This window comes from Eschrichtius robustus, chromosome 9 (assembly GCF_028021215.1).
Source record: "Eschrichtius robustus isolate mEscRob2 chromosome 9, mEscRob2.pri, whole genome shotgun sequence".
In the NCBI taxonomy this organism is placed as follows: domain Eukaryota; kingdom Metazoa; phylum Chordata; class Mammalia; order Artiodactyla; family Eschrichtiidae; genus Eschrichtius; species Eschrichtius robustus.
Genome location: NC_090832.1, coordinates 56,899,118 through 56,921,656, shown reverse-complemented (window position 1 = coordinate 56,921,656; position 22,539 = coordinate 56,899,118). Strand labels below are relative to the sequence as shown.

The window sequence follows — 22,539 nt, the reverse complement described above, 5'->3', positions numbered from 1 at the left end:
TCTTCCTATTTTTTCTTGTTTTTCCTTATCATTGCTGAATTTCACCTCAAATTTCATGGTACATTGAATTACCAAGGGACTAGAAAAAATAATTTTTGGAGTCATAGATTTATGCAAGTATGCCACTTTTCACTTTCTCTTCAGATATCCAACTTCTTTATTCTTAATACACCAATCAAATAATATAAATTATATATTATGTATATTATGTTATCAGATCATACACCTAGCCTATAGTCTCCTTGTCTTGAGAGTGTGTGTTAAGACTCTCTCCTCCTTTATACCTATTTAGATTATCTCCTGTTTCCCTAGATCACAGCTTCAACCATGACTATCTCTACCTCTACTCTCCATGCTTTGCTTTGCTAAGATTACATACTTTATTACTCTAGGGAAGAAAACAAAGTTATATCTCCTATATAAAAATGATTTTCTTAGGCAACAGTTACTAAATCTAGAGAATACAATATATAATATCATAACAACTATGTTTGAATCATCAGTTATCTCTTCTTTTATTGTTTCCCTATGCAGAGATATGTCACAAATAATATATATTAAACTTTGGAATCTGGAAATTAAGTCATCTTTATAATTTGCTAAAACAAGAGTACTCCATAGGCACAAACATATCTAAGGTAATAAATGTGTAATGCCATATGCGAGCATACTATTAATTGCTGCGTATATTTAGTCATTGTAACTCAATTATGTTTAAGTCATTATAATAATATAAATAGAAATCAAACAAGTACTTATCTTTAGGAATTTTTTACATCTAATCGGAAATAATTATCTCATTTTTTTCTGCTGGGTGTTTTTTTTTTTTTTTTTTTCCTATCTCTTACATTGAATTTGCTTTCTTCTTTTGAATGTTCCTGTTTATTCATACCACATCATGTAAATGTACATGTGAATTGCTGTCTTTGTAGTTTCACATGCTCATGCTACAACTGATAGACATTGCCTTAATCATTGTAACACTCTACTGCCCAATCCTTATTCTAATCAGGTAGCATTCAGATACCTGATCTCTCCAATTTATAATGAAACAGTGTTTCTTATTTCCAGAAAATTTCATCACTCTATCCTTTTTTATAGTGTTCTTATTCATATAATTGTGTCTTAAGTTTTAAGGTACATACACATGTTGATTTTAATTTTTCAAAATATGTACAGGTTGTTCTAAGTTAAAATGACCTGTAGCTGTAGCTTTATATTATATTGTATATTTGCTCCTATTTACTTTAAGAGTTCAGGAAGAATTGTGAACTGTGAAATAAGTCTTTGAAGAGAAGTGTTCTGCCTATCTAGATTACCCTATATACAAGTGTCTCCTAGGTTTGGGTGATGATTATTAACAAATAATTAGAAGCAAGGAAACCATGACCAATTTAGAGAATAAAGGGTTTATAAGCATTGCATAACAACAATGTATTGTTGGTTTACAAACTTCAGAATATATGATGTATAGTGTAAATCCAAAGGTAAATGAACAATAAATTAGAATTCATAACATTATACCAGGAAATAAATCAAAGGAATATAAGGGAATCATTTTTATTAAAATTCCAATAAAATTTGAAGCCCTCAAGATTTCTTCATAGCTCTTTGTAGGGAGGGATAAGTGCTTGATTTCTTTCTGTTGACTGAGCAATTGCATTCCTCATAAATGCCTTATGATCTTTTGATAACTCTCCTCATATAAAAGATGATTTCATTAATCACACATTTCATTATTTGAATTGCTCCTTATTTACATCTTATAGCTGACTTTTCCTGACCATATATTTATATTTAATTATCTCATGAGCACTATTCCATACTTGATAAGATTTTTTTGCAAAATTAATAAACAAATACATCAACATACGGAACAGTTTCTTAATATCAGACTCGGAAAGGAGAGTTCACACATTCAAAGTGTTTTCTTCCCAGCATTAACTAGGCTCATTTTCAGATTTTACCTCCTTGGCGATGCACTAAGTTCCCTGCTAATATGCAGTTGTTTTTATTATCTGACTTTCTTGGTGTACCAATTACTGAAAATTGTGAAGAAAGTCCAGAAAATTTTAGAACAAAATGTTGTTTCAACTAATCCTGGCATAAGCACCAACAATGCTTGGGTCTAATGCTCTGAAACTTAAGCAGATCTGTGTCCAGAAGCTCTGAGATATACTTTATCAATCCATCCTGTGGGTTGTAATAGAAATGTGTCTGGAATACTGCCTATCATTTAGTCCTTCCAAGTCATTCTGTTTCTAGTTCTTGAACTGGATAAAAGAGGTGCTTGCTTCATTCTGCCTTTGGTCTTGTGTAACTGTATTAGCATTCTATCGTTGCAATAACAAGTTACCAAATTTAGTGGCTTAAAAAAACCCACATTTATTATCTTCATTTCTGTAGGTCAGAAGTCTAGCATGTGTCTCACTAAACTAAAATCAAGATGTTAGCAGGGCTTGTTTTTTTTTTTTTTTTTTTTTTTTTTTTCTTCTGGGAGCTTTGAGATTGAACCCAATCCGAAACTCACTCAGATTGTTAGCAGAATCTTCTCCTTGTGGTTGTAAGGCTGAGGTCCTTGTTTCCGTACTAAATGTCAGCTGAGGGCCACTCCTAGCTCCTTGAGGCCTCTGTCTGTTCTTTCTACAATGTCCCCTTCATCTTAGGGCCCATTATTGTATGCTGAGTTCTCACACTTGGAATCACTCTGATTTTGCCTTCTATGCATCTCACTAACTTCTGCCACATCTCTCTGTTTTTGAAGGGTCATGTACCTAGATTGGGACCCCCTTGATAATACAATATAATTTTCCTATTATAAAATCTTTAATCTTAGTGACATCTTAAAAACTTCTCTTATTACTTAGAAGATTTTATTCTTTTTAAATTCAAATATAGAAAAGCAAATGGGAGAATTCCTGCTTTTGTTACTACAAGTCTTTTAAAACGTAAATTTGAAGTTTTCAGTTTTTAAGAGCACACTATATGAAATACTGCAAACTTTGTTATGCATCAGTGGCAAAATATTAAGTCTGATTAGCCTCAGTTAAAAGTCAAATTTCACCCTACTTTTATTTATCTGACCTAAATATTATATACCCAAAATATATGTTCCAAACAAGCCTAGAAAGTACAGGGGCAATAAAATTGCAAGGAGATTTGGTGTGATGAGAAGAGAGAGAAGAAGAGAAGAAGGAAAAAGTGATTTTCTTCCTTCTTACTATAGGAAGAAAATCATTACAGTATGAAATTGATCAAATCAGGATAATGGCAAAGGATGAAGATTAATACCTATTTTGATAAACCAGTGAACAAGTATAGGTTTTTAAGATTATTCTTATTAAATTTTCTATCTTCCACTGTTTATTCATTTAGTCAACCATCATATGCTGTATATTTTGAGGCTACAATGTACCAGATACAGTGATAGGCTTTGAGGAAAAAGATGAGAAAAAAGACAATCTTTCCCCCGTTAAAGTGGAGCATGCGTTCTAGTCTGGGACTGTCCATTAGGAGATATTTAGAGATAGCAGTAGAAACTTGGGGGAAAAAAAAGGATTTTATATACCTAAAGATATTGACACGATGCAGAGTGCAGAGTAGTAAAACAATAGCACCATGGATAAAATCTTGAGGTAAACATCCCATTTTAAAGACATTCAGAAGAAAGGGGCACTGTAGAAAACAAGGGGAATATAGGTAAGTAGGAAGAGAATCAGGGAGAGTATTGATTGCAGAAGCTAAGTGTGGAAAGCATTTTACAAAGTACACTACATGAGCATCAGATTTAATACATGAAAATATTTTAAAACTCAAATATCAGAAAAGTTATGGTTAAATGGATGATCTCATATACTTTTGGTTGTATAGCCTCTTTGAAAGGCAACCTGCTGATATTTATTATTCAAAATTTCAAATATCAATCTTATATAAATCTATAATTCTACTTTTGGTATGTGTCCTGGTGAAATGCTCATACATGGGCACAAATTCTTGAACAAAGATGATTCTTCAAGTATTTTTTGTCTTAGTAATTACTCAGTGTAAATGCTTGCCCAGCAAAAAAGGAATATCAAAATTAGCACTATCCAATGAAACCTTCTATGTTAGTGGATATATTCTATATCTGCTATCGAATACCTAAAGCTGCTAAGCATCAATATCTTTAATGTAAGTAGGTTAAAATATGACTTGAAAAAAATCATATATACATACATATACATAAATGTATTACTGGTTTAAAGCTTTAAGTACAGAATAATGCACGTGTTGCGACATTATATGTAGTACATTTCTGTATGTGTGTATATGCATACATGTACATTTTTAAAATATGTACTTAATAAGTCAATTTGATTAAAGTAATTAATCAAATTACTTTATTAAAGTATTTAATATTAAAAACATTTGTATTTAATATTAAATTAAAGTATTAAATTTTTGTATTAAAGTTATTAATGGATAAAAATATTTAGTAAATATTTCATGTCATTAGTTTAGATTTTTTAAAATATCACATAAGTAAAACTTTACAATAAAGTTGATATAGCTTTACAAATATTCTCATAATTCAATTAGAACAATCATGATTTAAAATTATACTATGATGAATGTGATTTTTATGAATATGACAGCCTTTATTGCTTTTAAAAACAATAAGCACAGTTCCTATACTTATCTTATAAACCAACTTTAATAGAATTTATACTTTTCTATTGCTAAGAGAGTAGATCTTAAAAATTCTCACCACAAAAATGAAATGATAATTATGTGAGGTGATGAAAGTACTAGCTAATGCTAAGGTCGTCATCATATTGCAATGTATGTGCATCAAATCAACACATTACACACCTTAAACTTACACAATGTTATATGTCAATTATATCTCAATATAATTGAGAAAAAATTATTATTCCAAAGCTGGAAAAAAGGAATCTGTAATTTCCCTCCTTCCTATGTGAGTCTTGTTTTAATTCATTTTGAGGTAATCACTTCATATGGTTTCATATTTCATCATTTTTACATTCCAAATTCAGACCATTCAAAGCCAATTCACATTTCTTCCAGATAGCATGGTAATTCTGTAATAAAATTCAGTGTAACTTCCACTGGATGAATTATCAGAATCTTTTCTCTGAAATGACTTGTGATTTCAAAATATTTTTCTTTTTGTTTTCTGACTAATCAGTCACTAGATAAAAACAATTAATATTTTAATCATATTCCTCAATAGCTGAGTTATATTGCCTGATTACATAGTATTTTTCACGAAAATCCTTATATTCACATTATTTGTTGAAAGTATTTTTACATTTATTGAACATTTTCCAATTGGTTAAATATATGGCACAACTTTTAAACAAAAACTTAAAACCAAGAAAATTTTGAGCATCATTTGCCATTTTGAAAGTTCTAAACATATGTATTTTACTCAGATCTTATTCAAAGACTGAGAAGGGCTGAAAAATTTCAGGTTATATTATTCTTTTATTTATTTTTTTTTTTATAAGATTTTTAGAAATTTCATGTAATGTCTGAAACATTTATATTAACATATTTCCATACATATTTCCATACAAATACAAATATAAGATTTTTAGAAATTTCATGTAATGTCTGAAACATTTATATTAACATATTTCCATACATATTTCCATACAAATACAAATATAAGATTTTTAGAAATTTCATGTAATGTCTGAAACATTTATATTAACATATTTCCATACAAATAACCCAATGAAAGTTTAGTATTAGTTGTTTTGTTTGTTTTTTTATACTGCAGGTTCTTATTAGGCATCAATTTTATACACATCAGTGTATACATGTCAATCCCAATCGCCCAATTCAGCACACCACCATCCCCACCTCACCGCAGTTTTCCCCCCTTGGTGTCCATATGTCCATTCTCTACATCTGTGTCTCAACTTCTGCCCTGCAAACTGGCTCATCTGTACCATTTTTCTAGGTTCCACATACATGCATTAATATACGATATTTGTTTTTCTCTTTCTGACTTACTTCACTCTGTATGACAGTCTCTAGATCCATCCACGTCTCAACAAATGACTCAATTTCGTTCCTTTTTATGGCTGAGTAATATTCCATTGTATATATGTACCACTTCTTCTTTATCCATTCGTCTGCTGATGGGCATTTAGGTTGCTTCCATGACCTGGCTATTGTAAATAGTGCTGCAATGAACATTCGGGTGCATGTGTCTTTTTGAATTACGGTTTTCTCTGGGTATATGCCCAGTAGTGGGATTGCTGGGTCATATGGTAATTCTATTTTTAGTTTTTTAAGGAACCTCCATATTGTTCTCCATAGTGGCTGTATCAATTTACATTCCCACCAACAGTGCAAGAGGGTTCCCTTTTCTCCACACCCTCTCCAGCATTTGTTGTTTGTAGATTTTCTGATGATGCCCATTCTAACAGGAGTGAGGTGATACCTCATTGTAGTTTTGATTTGCATTTCTCTAATAATTAGTGATGTTGAGCATCTTTTCATGTGCTTCGTGGCCGTCTGTATGTCTTCTTTGGAGAAATGTCTATTTAGGTCTTCTGCCCATTTTTGGATTGGGGTGTTTGTTTCTTTAATATTGAGCTGAATGAGCTGTTTATATATTTTGCAGATTAATCCTTTGTCCGTTGATTCATTTGCAAATATTTTCTCCCATTCTGAGGGTTGTCTTTTCGTCTTGTTTATGGTTTCCTTTGCTGTGCAAAAGCTTTGAAGTTTCATTAGGTCCCACTTGTTTATTTTTGTTTTTATTTCCATTACTCTAGGAGGTGGATCAAAAAAGATCTTGCTGTGATTTATGTGAAAGAGTGTTCTTCCTATGTTTTCCTCTAAGAGTTTTATAGTGTCCAGTCTTATATTTAGGTCTCGAATCCATTTTGAGTTTATTTTTGTGTATGGTGTTAGGGAGTATTCTAATTTCATTCTTTTACATGTAGCTGTCCAGTTTTCCCAGCACCACTTATTGAAGAGACTGTCTTTACTCCATTGTATATCTTTGCCTCCTTTGTCATAGATTAGTTGACCATAGGTGCGTGGGTTAATCTCTGGGCTTTCTATCTTGTTCCATTGATCTATGTTTCTGTTTTTGTGCCAGTACCATATTGTCTTGATTACTGTAGCTTTGTAGTATAGTCTGAAGTCAGGGAGTCTGATTCCTCCAGCTCCATTTTTTTGCCTCAAGACTGCTTTGGCTATTCGGGGTCTTTTGTGTCTCCATACAAATTTTAAGATGATTTGTTCTAGCTCCGTAAAAAATGCCATTGGTAATTTGATAGGGATTGCATTGAATCTGTAGATTGCTTTGGGTAGTATACTCATTTTCACAATGTTGATTCTTCCAAGCCAAGAACATGGTATATCTCTCCATCTGTTGGTATCATCTTTAATTTCTTTCATCAGTGTCTTATAGTTTTCTGCATACAGGTCTTTTGTCTCTCTAGGTAGGTTTATTCCTAGGTATTTTATTCTTTTTGTTGCAATGGTAAATGGGAGTGTTTCCATAATTTCTCTTTCAGATTTTTCATCATTAGTGTATAGGAATGCAAGAGATTTCTGTGCATTAATTTTGTATCCTGCAACTTTACCATATTCATTAATTAGCTCTAGCAGTTTTCTGGTGGCAGTTTTAGGATTCTCTATGTATAGTATCATGTCATCCGCAAACAGTGACAGTTTTACTTCTTCTTTTCCAATTTGTATTCCTTTTATTTATTTTTCTTCTCTGATTGCCGTGGCTAGGACTTCCAGAACTATGTTGAATAATAGTGGTGAGAGTGGACATCCTTGTCTCGTTCCTGATCTTAGAGGAAATGCTTTCAGTTTTTCACCATTGAGAATGATGTTTGCTGTGGGTTTGTCATACATGGCCTTTATTATGTTGAGGTAGGTTTCCTCTATGCCCACTGTCTGGAGAGTTTTTATCAGAAATGGGTGTTGAATTTTGTCAAAAGCTTTTTCTGCATCTATTGAGATGATCATATGGTTTTTATTCTTCAATTTGTTAATATGGTGTATCACATTGATTGATTTGCGTATATTGAAGAATCCTTGCATCCCTGGGATAAATCCCACTTGATCGTGGTGTATGATCCTTTTAATGTGTTGCTGGATTCTGTTTGCTAGTATTTTGTTGAGGAGTTTTGCATCTATATTCATCAGTGATATTGGTCTGTAATTTTCTTTTTTTGTAGTGTCTTTGTCTGGTTTTGGTATCAGGGTGATGGTGGCCTCATAGAATGAGTTTGGGAGTGTTCCTTCCTCTGCAATTTTTTGGAAGAGTTTGAGAAGGATGGGTGTTAGCTCTTCTCTAAATGTTTGATAGAATTCACCTGTGAAGCCATCTGGTCCTGGACTTTTGTTTGTTGGAAGATTTTTAATCACAGTTTCAATTTCATTACTTGTGATTGGTCTGTTCATATTTTCTGTTTCTTCCTGATTCAGTCTTGGAAGGTTATACCTTTCTAAGAATTTGTCCATTTCTTCCAGGTTGTCCATTTTATTGGCATAGAGTTGCTTGTAGTAGTGTCTTAGGATGCTTTGTATTTCTGCGGTGTCTGTTGTAACTTCTCCTTTTTCATTTCTGATATTTTTGATTTGAGTCCTCTCCCTCTTTTTCTTGATGAGTCTGGCTAATGGCTTATAAATTTTGTTTATCTTCTCAAAGAACCAACTTTTAGTTTTATTGATCTTTGCTATTGTTTTCTTTGTTTCTATTTCATTTATTTCTGCTCTGATCTTTATGATTTCTTTCCTTCTGCTAACTTTGGGTTTTGTTTGTTCTTCTTTCTCTAGTTTCTTTAGGTGTAAGGTTAGATTGTTTACTTGAGATTTTTCTTGTTTCTTTAGGTAGGCTTGTATAGCTATAAACTTCCCTCTTAGAACCGCTTTTGCTGCATCCCATAGGTTTTGGGTCGTCGTGTTTTCATTGTCATTTGTCTCTAGGTATTTTTTTATTTCCTCTTTGATTTCTTCAGTGATCTCTTGGTTATTTAGTAACGTATTGTTTAGCCTCCATGTGTTTGTCTTTTTTACGTTTTTTTCCCTGTAATTCATTTCTAATCTCATCGCGTTGTGGTCAGAAAAGATGCTTGATATGATTTCCATTTTCTTAAATTTACTGAGGCTTGATTTGTGACCCAAGATGTGATCTATCCTGGAGAATGTTCCGTGCGCACTTGAGAAGAATGTGTAATCTGCTGTTTTTGGTTGGAATGTCCTATATATATCAATTAAATCTATCTGGTCTATTGTGTCATTTAAAGCTTCTGTTTCCTTATTTATTTTCATTTTGGATGATCTGTCCATTGGTGTAAGTGAGGTGTTAAAGTCCCCCACTATGATTGTGTTACTGTCGATTTCCTCTTTTATAGCTGTTAGCAGTTGCCTTATGTATTGAGGTGCTCCTATGTTGGGTGCATATATATTTATAATTGTTATATCTTCTTCTTGGATTGATCCCTTGATCATTATGTAGTGTCCTTCCTTGTCTCTTGTAACATTCTTTATTTTAAAGTCTATTTTATCTGATATGAGTATAGCTACTCCAGCTTTCTTTTGATTTCCATTTGCATGGAATATCTTTTTCCATCCCCTCACTTTCAGTCTGTATGTGTCCCTAGGTCTAAAGTGGGTCTCTTGTAGACAGCATATATATGGGTCTTGTTTTTGTATCCATTCAGCCAGTCTATGTCTTTTGGTTGGGGCATTTAATCCATTCACGTTTAAGGTAATTATCGATATGTATGTTCCTATGACCATTTTCTTAATTGTTTTGGGTTTGTTTTTGTAGGTCCTTTTCTTCTCTTGTGTTTCCCACTTAGAGAAGTTCCTTTAGCATTTGTTGTAGAGCTGGTTTGGTGGCGCTGAATTCTCTTAGCTTTTGCTTGTCTGTAAAGCTTTTGATTTCTCCATCAAATCTAAATGAGATCCTTGCCGGGTAGAGTCATCTTGGTTGTAGGTTCTTCCCTTTCATCACTTTAAGTATATCGTGCCACTCCCTTCTGGCTTGCAGAGTTTCTGCTGAGAAATCAGCTGTTAACCTTATGGGAGTTCCCTTGTATGTTATTTGTCGTTTTTCCCTTGCTGCTTTCAATAATTTTTCTTTGTCTTTAATTTTTGCCACTTTGATTACTATGTGTCTCGGCGTGTTTCTCCTTGGGTTTATTCTGTATGGGACTCTCTGCGCTTCCTGGACTTGGGTGGCTATTTCCTTTCCCATGTTAGGGAAGTTTTCGACTATAATCTCTTCAAATATTTTCTCTGGTCCTTTCTCTCTCTCTTCTCCTTCTGGGACCCCTATAATGCGAATGTTGTTGCGTTTAATGTTGTCCCAGAGGTCTCTTAGGCTGTCTTCATTTCTTTTCATTCTTTTTTCTTTAGTCTGTTCCGCAGCAGTGAATTCCACCATTCTGTCTTCCAGGTCACTTATCCGTTCTTCTGCCTCAGTTATTCTGCTATTGATTCCTTCTAGTGTAGTTTTCATTTCAGTTATTGTATTGGTCATCTCTGTTTGCTTGTTCTTTAATTCTTCTAGGTCTTTGTTAATCATTTCTTGCATCTTCTCAATCTTTGCCTCCATTCTTATTCCGAGGTCCTGGATCATCTTCACTATCATTATTCTGAATTCTTTTTCTGGAAGGTTGCCTATCTCCACTTCATTTAGTTGTTTTTCTGGGGTTTTTTCTTGTTCCTTCATCTGGTACATAGCCGTCTGCCTTTTCATCTTCTCTATCTTTCTGTAACTGTGGTTTTTGGTCCACAGGCTGCAGGATTATAGTTTTTCTTGCTTCTGTTGTCTGCCCTCTGGTGGTTGAGGCTATCTAAGAGGCTTGATGGGAGGCTCTGGTGGTGGGTAGAGCTGACTGTTGCTGTGGCGGTCAGAGCTCAGTCCAGGTTATATTATTGAATATTATAAGATATGCATTTTTTGTAAATATTCCAAAGTACTCTTTTATGAGTAGTTTGAGCTATCAAGTGGTACTTAAATCATCCCAAGTTATTACACTTTCTATTAATACTTGGAAATATTGCTTTAATTAAATTTGCAGAATGTACAAAATTACCTAAATTCTCAATAAAAAATTGATGTTTATGCTATCATCCCAAATTTGCAAATAAAAATAGAAAACACTCTCCTAAATATATTTTATTAGATTTTAATTTTACAGCTAAAAATGAAGGGAGAAGTCACCTTTTAAAATCATTACAATTATATAATAAAAATATAACAAGAAAGAGCAACAAAAAATCCTCCTCAATCCGAATCGTAAAATAATTTCATTTCTGATTATTCAAGGCAAATGTAAAACTTTCAGCATATTTATATTTTCTTAATAATTTTGAAGCTATTATTGCCAGTTTTATAATGAGAATATGAAATGTTTAGTATGTTGGTTTGATTCATAAGGGACAGAAATAAATATATATATATGGATGGTATCCAATATATGTTTATCTTCTTTCTATAAATCAAGAGTACAGAAGAATATTACTTTATGTAGATTATTATTTTAACTTTTAGAAATTTTCTATGCATAACAAGCTTAATACAAAGAAATAGGAAATGCATTAAATGCCAAAAAGTGTCATTTTTAATTCCCATAAACACACAAACGGACCAAACCACCCTTAATTCCCTATACATCTAATCTTCTGTACCAACCCCGCTGTACTTACTCCTCCTTCAAAGACAAACAGCCAAAAATGATGCTAAATAAACAAAAATTACTTTGTAATTCTTTATATAAAGTATTATACTTAACAGGGTATTTTTTTGACTGACTGGTTCTCCAGCTCCTACAGACAAAAGGATGTAGACTCTTACAATTTACTTAAACAATGTAGCCATTACTAAAGTGTGCAAAAAGGAAATTCAGTTAAGAATGAAAGGAAGAAATAAACTGTCTTCATCTATAGCTGATATTGTCATGTATTTATAAAATCCTTAGGGAGAAAAAAGGTACTACTAAATAAGATGAGTAATATCCCAGACATAGGCATAAACACACACACACACACACACACACACACACACACACATACACACACTCTCTCTCCCTCTCCCTCTGTCTCTCTCAGAATATCAGTTTTCAACCCACATTCAAATGCACGGAAGTTTTTTTTTTTTTTTCTTGTTTGTTTTTGTCTTGTTTGGTTTGGTTTTTCATTTTAGTTGAGGATAAATAGTTTGTCTGGCATAAAAAATTTTGTAAGGCAAAAAATATACAGATAAGAAGGATGGAGATGATCGGATATATTCTATCCTCAGTTGGCCCCTGTGTCTTGGGTGTGAGCCCCTATTGTTAAACGATGAGAAAGGACAATCATCTTAAGATCTCTGTCCTAGAGATTAGTGTGATATGTGAAGCGTGAGCAGAAAACAGTTTTCTGATGCTATCTTGTTCAGTGTCTTCTATTTCTTATATCTCAAATAGACTTTGATAAAATTATTCTTAGACCTATGTCATGACCAAAAATTGCTGACTTAACTAGAATTTATGCATAAGAAGGGATATCATCCATTCTTCAATTTTTTCTTAATCTAAATTCTTATTTACTAGCACTGCGATTTGAAAGTCTCTCTCACTCTTGCTCTCACTCTCTCCCCACATGCATGTAATTTCCATAAACCTATCATTTAAGCTGTTATATTACCTAATTCAACCAATATTCCTATTTTGGAAAATTGAAAAATGGGAGTACAGATTCAATTTGATTAGTAAAATAGATTAATCTTTAGTTCTTTTAGATAAACGCAATAATTTCTTTTTTTACTTGACTGTGTTCCTCATTTTGCTGAGCTGGGCTGGAAGGTCCTTGAAGACTTTATTTGCCTGTCTGACACCTTGGTGCTCTTCCATTTAATAGTGTAGCTGTGTTTATTTGCAGCATAGCAGCAGGATCCTCAGAGAGAAAGCGGGAGCTGCTAGGTCTCTTAACATCCAAGTCCATGACAGTCACAGCATCATTTGCACAACATTTCACATTTTATGAACGGTAGGATTTACAGGAAATAAAAAAGTATAGAACAGTGATTAAAAGCATTGGTACTGGAACCAGACAAAATGTTGTTCCCTGATTTTTTTATGGCTAGTGGGGTGATCTCTAAAATCTCTAAGACTCATTTTCCTCTCATAAAATGAGATTTTAAATAGTTCACTTTAAAAGGAATTTGGATTGATTTATCAATAATAGTTCATAGCAAATATATCTTTATGTAATTAATATATTTCATTTTTAAAGCCCTAAAATTAGCCAACACTATCAACGACAATTCAGTTAGCAGTTGAACATTTTTTTCAATTAGTTGGGCTAAACTGAATAATCTGATTTCGCATATGTTCCAGTCCTCTTTAAAAGATGAGAACCATGGTCATTTCTCTGCATTCCCATCATCTAATGTTACTTACAGTAATGAAATGGTCAGGGCTACCTAAACTATTATTACTGTAACTCATAAGGCTTTAAAAAGTCAGTGCTTAGCACTGTTATTTTATCTTGTGTGATTAAACTGAAAAGTCATACTAAATATCATTCATTTAACTCTCTGAATATTTTCACTATTGCTTAATTTTGAGCCAGAAAATCAGTACTTGAGGGCACACATAGTACTATGTTTTAATTCAATTATGTGGGTGAGCATGGGTCATGGGTGTATCAGATAGATAGGAAGATAGATATATAGATAGATAGAGATTTAATATCGTGCTGCTAACTTTCTACACCTTTACCCTTAAATGTTTCAGAATACATCTCCTAAGAATCTGTAACCATGGTACAATTATCAAAATCATTAATTAGAACATTGGTACAGTAATTTTTTAACTCAGTTGTACATATTCAAATTTCATTGATTTCTCTATTAATGTATTTATTAGCTATTTTTTCCCAGCGCTGGTTCCAGTTCAAACAATCTATGTTAGTTTGCTGTGTTTCTTTAAGTCTCCTTTATTCGATAAGAATTCATTAGCCTTTTTTTTAGATTTCATGAGCTTGACATTATTTTAAAAATTACAGACCAGTTATTTTGTAGGCTGTCCCTCAATTTCGTTTTGATTCACACTTGCTAACGATTCCATTCAAATGATGCATTTTTGACAGCAGTATCATAGAAGTGATGCTATGTCCTTCTCAGTGACTGATAAGGGGGCACATGCTGTCACCTTGTCCCATTACTGATGATGTTAACTTTGATGATTTGCCTAAGGTGATATCAGCTAGGTTCAGCCACTGTAAAATTGCTAGTTCCTCCTTGTTAAAAAAAAAAAAAGTACTTTGGCGGGAACTACTTTGAGAATATGTAAATATCCTGCTCCTCATTAAACTTTTACCCATGAGGCTAGCTCCCACTCATGATTTTGTCTGATTCAATTATTATGATAGTTGCTAAGTGGTGTTATTTTTAACTTTATCATTCCTTCTTTATATCAGTTTTCTGTATACATTATTTTCAGCTGGTCTAAGACAGCTCAGTGCTTATCTCCAGGTATGCCTGGAAGTTTCAAACTGATTCTTGGCTAAGAGAACATTGAGAGTGCTAACTAATGATTTATAATGTGCTATTTAAAGTTTGAAACTTTCCAGTGGTCACCAAGCCAGTATGCATATTGATCACTTACACATGGTGTAACATGTTACATGGCTTGGCTTGGCTTTATAACTATATAAGGGCATAAAAGATCCCACTGGGAACATTTGGGAAGCTCTTCTAAAACCAAGATGCCTCAAACAGGTTATAAAGGTTTATACTCCAGAGATGAATATATCATGTGTGAATAAGAATAATTCTGGGCAACTGTGCCTGGGGTCTCTCAGGCTATTGATTCTTGCCTGCACACTCTTTCTGTATCCTTTGACTTTATAAAGATCTTGTGAATATGCTCTCCAAAGTCTTGTGGGTCCTTTCAGTTATCTGCTCATATGAAATCATTGTAGCATTAAATGGTAAGAGAGATCTTTCCCTTTTCTCCCATTCATTTCTAACAGTATGCATTTATAGATTCTTGTTTTTTCAGAAAAGTTGTTACAATTATTTTTTCTTTTGATGCTGAAATTTTCTACGCTTTGACTATTAGGCGGTCCTTCAAGTTGGTTTCATTGTCTCATTGACATGCTATCATTATTTTATGTGCATTTCCCTGCTTTTTTGGTTGTTTTGCATGGTAGCAAGGTGCCCATATTTATGTGTATATGAGTATATGTATGTGTATATACACAAATAGTGAATATAAAACTGTGTATATGTGTATAAATAGGTTTTTATTGTCACAATGCAGCATGAAAGAGCTCATTCTAATCTTCCTTCTTTCTCATATTCTAACTCTGTTTTCTAACTCTCTTTTCTAAACTAGTTAATATTTTATATCTTTCTCCAACTGACTGTACAATAGTTACCTAAACACCATTTATTAAGAAGTAAATTTATGCCCTAGTAATGTCAGGTGTAATATTTATAATATATCAAATGACCCTTAATAACTAGCTCTGTTTTTGGACATTCTATTCTATTTCATTGGTCTATTTTTATATTTATGCACCAACACCACACTACTTTGAGGAGCATGGCTTTAGAGAATGTTTAACATTGTGTATGTCTTGCCCCCATGTTTCTAATTATATTAGTTATTATTACACAGTTGTAATCAGCTTGTCTAGATCCATGAAAGTTTGTAGGCATGTTTATCATGATTGTGTTAAATTCATAAAATTACTTAGAGAGGAGTCACCTTTATGATGCTGAGTTATTCTGTTAAAGAATAATATATTTTGTTTTCTTTGTTCAAGCCTAATTTGTGTCTTTCAGAAGTATTTTAAAGTTTTCTTCATATACAGTTTGCATATTTCTCTTTACATATATTTCTAAGTTTTCTCATCTTTAGTGTGCTATAATTAATAGAGTTTTTTTTTCTCCCATTATGTCTTTGAACTGGTTGTTGTTTATGAGTCAGAAGGCTTTTGATTTCTGTATGTTCATGTTATTCTCCTACTCTAGTAAATTATTTTATTTCTGAGACAAATGTATTATTGATTCTTTGAGCTTTCCAAGAATACTATCCTATCATGTACAAATAGAGTTGTACTTCCTATTTTATAATTTGCGGCACTAATTTATTTATTGTTTCTAATTGGTTTGGCAGATATTTCCAATACAGTTTTTTAAATTTATTTATTTATTTTTTGGTATACCTATATCCCCTCCCTTTTGGACCTCCCTCCCACCCCCCCCATCCCACCCATCTAGGTTGTCACAGAGCACGAACTAAGCTCCCTGTGTTATACAGCAGGTTCCCACTAGCTGTCTGTTTTACACATGATAGTGTATTTATGTCAAACCTAATCTCCTAGTTTGTCCCACCCTCCCCTTTCCCCGCTGTGTCCTCATGTCCTTTCTCTATGTCTACTTTTCTATTCCTGCCCTACAAATAGGTTCATCTGTACCATTTTTCTAGATTCCATTTTTCTAGATTTCTATATTACCAATACAGTTTTAAACACTAAAGTCTTAGTTGGCATCTTTGTTTCTGATCTTAGTGGTAATATCTCTTTTTCCCTGTTAAGTAAAATACTGGTTTTATAACTAATTTTTTTTTGCTTTTATCTTGTTAAGGAAATATGTATCAATTTGTATCTTCCTAGCTATATTTTTATGAGGAGCAAGTATTTAATTTTGTCAAAGACTTCATCATCTTTAGAGATAATCATATGCTTTTTCTCCTTAGATACATTAATGGCATGTTGGCTTAATAGATTTTCAGATATTAAACCAAGCTTGTGTTACTGGAATAAATGCCAGTTGTTCGTGATGTATCACTTTCTTAAAGTTGTTGAATAAGCTTAAAGTTGTTGAATAAACATTTCTTTGGGATTTTAAATTAATATTGTTAATGGTTAATTTTATGAGCCAACTTGACTTGGCTAAGAGAAGCCCAGAGACCTGGTGAAATATTATTTATGGGTGTGTTTGTGAAGATGTTTCTAAAGAGTTAGTAGACTGAGTAAAGAAGAGTCACACTTAACAGTATTGAGAGTCATCATCCAATCTGTTGAAGGCTCAAATACAAGAAGGTGGAGAAGGATAAATTCTCGCTATCTCTTCTTGAGCTGGGACATCCATCTTTTCCTGCTCTCTTACATCAGGGCTCCTGATTCTCGGGCCTTTGGACCGTAGGAGGTACACCAATGTCCCCCCAGTTTCTTAGGTATTTGGCTTTGGACTAGGAGTTCCATCAGTGGCTCCCCTGGTTCTCAGGCCTTCATACTCAGACTGAATTATAGTACCTGCTTTTCTGCTTCTTTAGCTTGGAGAAAGCAAAAGTCAGCTTCCATAATTGTGTGAGCTAATTCTCATAATAAATCTCTTCATCTATCCGTCTATCAATCATCTATTGGTATCTCATTGGTTCTGTTTCTCTAGAGAACCCTAACTGATACGAACGTTAAATCATTCGTTGTAATTTTCTTTTTTGTGCTTATTTTTGCTATTTGGAAGAGGTGTTATGCCAACTCTGGTATTTTCATTATTTTTTTGCCATCTTTTCCTGTAAAACCCTAAACTTCCCTCTTTGTCTCTTATTCCCATTACCAGTTAATATGGAAACAGATGTCTTTTCTTGCACCATTTTCTTGCCCAGCCATGATGACTTGCAAAGCTTAAGCCCAAGAACTGTGCTTACTTTTAACTTGTTCCCCCATGTTCAGTCCTCTGAAAAACCACGTTTCTTTTCAGAATTTTCACAGTTAAGGTGGAATTTTTCTTTCTGGCAGTGATTTTAGGTCAATCCTCTGATATATATATATATATGTATATGTATATGTATATGTATATGTGTGTACACACACACACACGTTTTTACTCAGAAAAATGCCTAGCAATAGGTTTATATATGGCTTAAAACAAAGCTTGTGAAATGTTTTATTGAAATCTTACCATCTCACTATGTTTCTTATCTGTTTGTTGACCTCATTGGTGGGAATAGAAGACTCAACCCAGCCTGTATGGGAACATTTGCCAAAAAAAAAAAAAAAAAAAGTAATTTTTATTTTGTCTATAGCCATCCTAGCTAATGTGCTCTCATGAACACTGAATTATTATCATATAACCTAAAAGAGTTCCAAAACATAGGTTCTGAGAACAGTTATAGCAATCTTAAACAGTGAATATTTTTACTGTTGTGTTGAAATAAGGGGCATAAAATTAAATTACTAGAACACAGCTTGAGTTCTTTCTTAGAAAAATGTTCCAATGCATGTTTATTGAGGTTGCCTCTGGGACTTCTCCCAGATGTGCACTAAAATGCTATTTACAGAGGAAATATCTTTCATAAAATCAGTTTCCCCTCTCCAAATTTTCTATTTTTGTTAAGATGACTACTACATTGAATGTAGACATCAAATCTTTGAGCCTTGTACATTTATTAATTTTTATTTCTCATTTGAACCATTCTTCTGCCTCATCTACCCACTTATTCATATATGGCACTCAAATGTTGAGAGCAACGATGAGTGTATTCATGAACTTCATCTATGTATAAATAACCATTTAACCTTTAAATATCTTGATAATCATTCAGCAAGTCAAAGGCATAGATGTCACCAGTTTTAATGCACGCACTGATTTGCTCTTAGATTTTATCACTTACAACCATTAAGAATTGAAAGGATAATTTATCTTGAAGGTTGAAGCATGTGTCTTTTAACTAAGTGTTATCAGGGGACAAAAAAAGGAACCATAAACAGATGGATTAGTTCTCTGTGCACTAAATCTAAAGGGTACCGAGCTGCATGATATGTTCTCTTTTGTTTTTGTCCCTAGCTCAAGGTCACAAGTGGAAAATAGTAATTCTTCTCTGAAAGCCTCATATTATATTGTTTTTTTGTGCAGTTATGCAGAAAATTGTATTAATTATATTTATATTAGTTTATTGCTTTTCCCATGCTTTATGTATTTTTAAAGGGTTACTTTTATTGAAATAATATCCAATAAAATCAGGCGAATGAATAATGCTAGGGTAGAATAAAGAGCAAAAAGAAATAACGCTTGTTGGGAACATATATTCAATGTTATTTACTTTGAAAAAGCTAACTCATTTAACACTTACATCACTCCTATAATTTGGATAATGTATGACAATGTTAAAGATGAGGAAATGGAGATTATATCCTCTATATAACTTATACAAAGTCGTAGTTTCTCTGTTAAGTAGAATAGCCCAGATTAAATGCCAGGTTTATGTGATGTTTTCTATAATTTAATACCTAGTAGAATATTAAAGGATACATGCAAAATTTATGCACAAACTCAGGATTTATAAAATACCGTTGTAATGCACTGTAAACTATTATGAGTATGCTATTAGCAAAGAATAGATACATAGATCAATGGAACAAAAAAAGGGAATCAAAAGGTAGACCCACACACATATGGCCAATATATTTTGACAGAGAGGTAAAGGCAATTCAATGGATAAAGAATATATCCTTTAAACAATTGATGATGGAACAAGTGGAATCCATAAGCTAATAACTAAACTCAACCTAAACCTCCCACCTGATACTATAAGTCAAAGTAGATTATAAATGTAAATGTAAAAAGTAAACTTACAAAACATTGGAGGGAAAAAAATAAGATAAAAATCTTTGTGGCCTGGTGTTAGACAATGAATTCTTAAATGTGACAGGGAGCAACAGACTGGGAGAGAATATTTGCCATCGCACATCTGACAAAAGAATTTTAACTGGACTATATAAAGAACTCTCAATACTCAACAGAAATAAAACAAAAACCCCAATTAGCAAAAGGGGGTACAAGACTTGAACAGACACTTTATCAAAGAAGATATATAAAAGTTAAAAAAGGACATAAAATTTGTTCAACATTATTAGTGAGGAGGGAAATGTAAATGAAAACCATAATGAGAGCCACTATAACACCTTTTAGGATGGCTAAAATAAAAATTATTGATAATCTCAAGTGATAACAAAGATGTAGAACAACTGGAACTCTCATGTATTGCCCTTGGCTATGGAAAATGATACAGCTACTCTGAAAAGAGTATGGCAGTTTCTAATAAAGATAAACACATAGTTACCTATATGACCCAGTAATCACACTACTGTGTACTAACCTAAAGAAAGAAAAACTTATCTTCAAGCAAAAACCTGTACATGAGTATTCACATAAGTCATAATTCAAAAAAACTAGAAACAACCTTAACATTCTTCACCATGGATGAATCACAGAAGCATTATGCAAGTGAGATAAGCCAATCTCAAAAGTTAATATACTGTTTGATTCCATTTGTATGACATTTACAAGAAGATACATCTGTAATGACAAAGAGAGAGTAGGTAGCAGGATGGTAGGAGTTACCTACCTACCTACTCTTTTTTTTTTTAATACAAAATGATTTATTAAAAAACCAGTAAGACACTACTACAACATGACACTGTCACACTGGGCTTTTAACGTGAGACTGTGGGGGAGGCATAAAACACAAATTGATTCTGAAGCAGAGCAATTAAGAAATAAAACAATGAAAGCAAATTTCTTTTAATGAGAACTCAGAATTAAACTTCAGAGGGACCCAACGTCATACTTCCATTTGGGGACTTGACACAAAAAATTTAGTTTGAACTGCTATTAGCAGGTAGCAGTAGCCACCTTCAAATGAATCTTCAATTTGGAAAATACTCCTTCACCACATGTTGGGGATAAGTTGCAGATGGAATAATTTAGTATGGTTTGTAGCTATTTTGATGACCACCTCGCCTGGATGCTTTCTCACTCTGTTGGTCACCACCTCTTCCATGAGCTCTTCCCGCAAATCCTCCTCTAGATCTCCACTGTTGCTGTTGCTGATACTGTTCCTTCGACATAGCTACTTTTATTTCACATTTCCTAAGACCAACATTGTGGTATTTCTCTTCCATTATCTTCTTCACTGGTTCCTCTTCCTTAAAGGTAATAAAGCAGAATCCACGCCTCTTATTGGTCTTGTTGTCCATGGGGAGCTCTATGGATTCAACCTCACCAAAACCACCAAAATACTCCCTTATTTTCTCTTCAGGTGTATCTGGAAAAAGGCCACCAACAAAAATTTTTTAACAGGCTCTTTTGTTTTCATGGCTTTGGCCCTCTTAGGATCAATCACCTTCCCATTCAATTTATGTTCTTTCTGATCCATGACCTTATCTACACTCTCCGACTCTTTAAATAGCACAAAGCCAAAACCCCTTGATCGCTCTGTGATAAGATCTAACTTCAGAGTGCAGTCTACGACTTCACCAAATTTGGAGAAGTAGTCCTTCAGATCTTTCTTTGTAGTATCCCAGCTAAGGCCTCCTATGAACATTTTCCATTCTTCTCGCTGTGCCGTCACTGCTTCAAAGTGTAGGAGGATGGTAGTAGTTAGGAGGATGGTGTGACTTAAAAAAGAATATCACAAGGTAGTGTTTTGTGGTAATGGATCTGCTCTGTACCCAGATTGCTGTATGGTTACATGTATCTATACATGTGTTAAAATTCATAGAACTGTACACCAAAAATGTATTTTAAAAAACCTATTGCAGCCCTCAGAAAAAAATCTATAATTGTGTCAGTGGTGTCAAAGTTATAACCATAAGATGCAATTTTGAATAATATCCCCAGTTATTATAAGAAAACATAATTCTGTACTAAATAAATAATACCATCCTCTGAAATATATCAGTCATAAAGCTTTGAGGACACACAAACCTAATTAAGTATGTAAACATAAACCAATAGTAATTACTACTGCTTGTGTTAATTTTTAATGTTTATGCAATCAAAATAAAGAATATTGTAAGTTTCCTCTAAAGAATTTGATTTTCCCATAAAATACTGTTGATATTCAATCTTTTTTATTTTTGGCTGCCCCACGTGGCTTGTGGGATCTTAGTTCCCTGACCAGAGATTGAACTCTGGCCCTCAGCAGTGAAAGCCTAACCACTGGACCAGGGAATTCGATATTCAAACTTTTTAAACTTAGCAGTTATTCATATGTTTCACTATGAATGTTTCTAACCTTTTACTTATCTTTTTCTTCTATGACTCACTCTTGTGTTCTGAAAGAAAGTTTATTTTTGAAAATAATCTTAAATATACTATAAGTTTTTAAATAAGTTCAATATCATAATAAAATCAGTTTTGGGGACAATAAAAATTTTTTGAATAATATATTATTATAACTTCTTAGCACCCGCTTTCACTTTCCAGTGAATCTTGGTTTGGACAGCATATTATTTGTCTAAGTTAGTAGTGATTTTATTTTCTTACTGTGGCACAGAACTTTAATTCCCTCCATCTAGTTAAAATTCTTTCTTCATTTGGTTGGCATCCAACACTACTTCCTCCTGTACTTTCGTTTTTCTTTGCTCTGATCCCCTATAGATCTTGTATGTACGCCCTTGTTAACAATGATAGGTTGTTGCTTAATACTGTTTTTTCCTATCATGTTTTTTGTTAAATAAGTCAAAATTTCTTTCAGAGCAATAAAA

General features: G+C 33.2%; 1 pseudogene; it reads right to left on the bottom strand.

Annotated features, from left to right (window-relative positions):
* Positions 1 to 20,637: 20,637 nt before the first annotated feature.
* On the bottom strand, positions 20,638 to 21,401 carry LOC137769230 (heterogeneous nuclear ribonucleoprotein D0 pseudogene; annotated as a pseudogene).
* Positions 21,402 to 22,539: the final 1,138 nt, after the last annotated feature.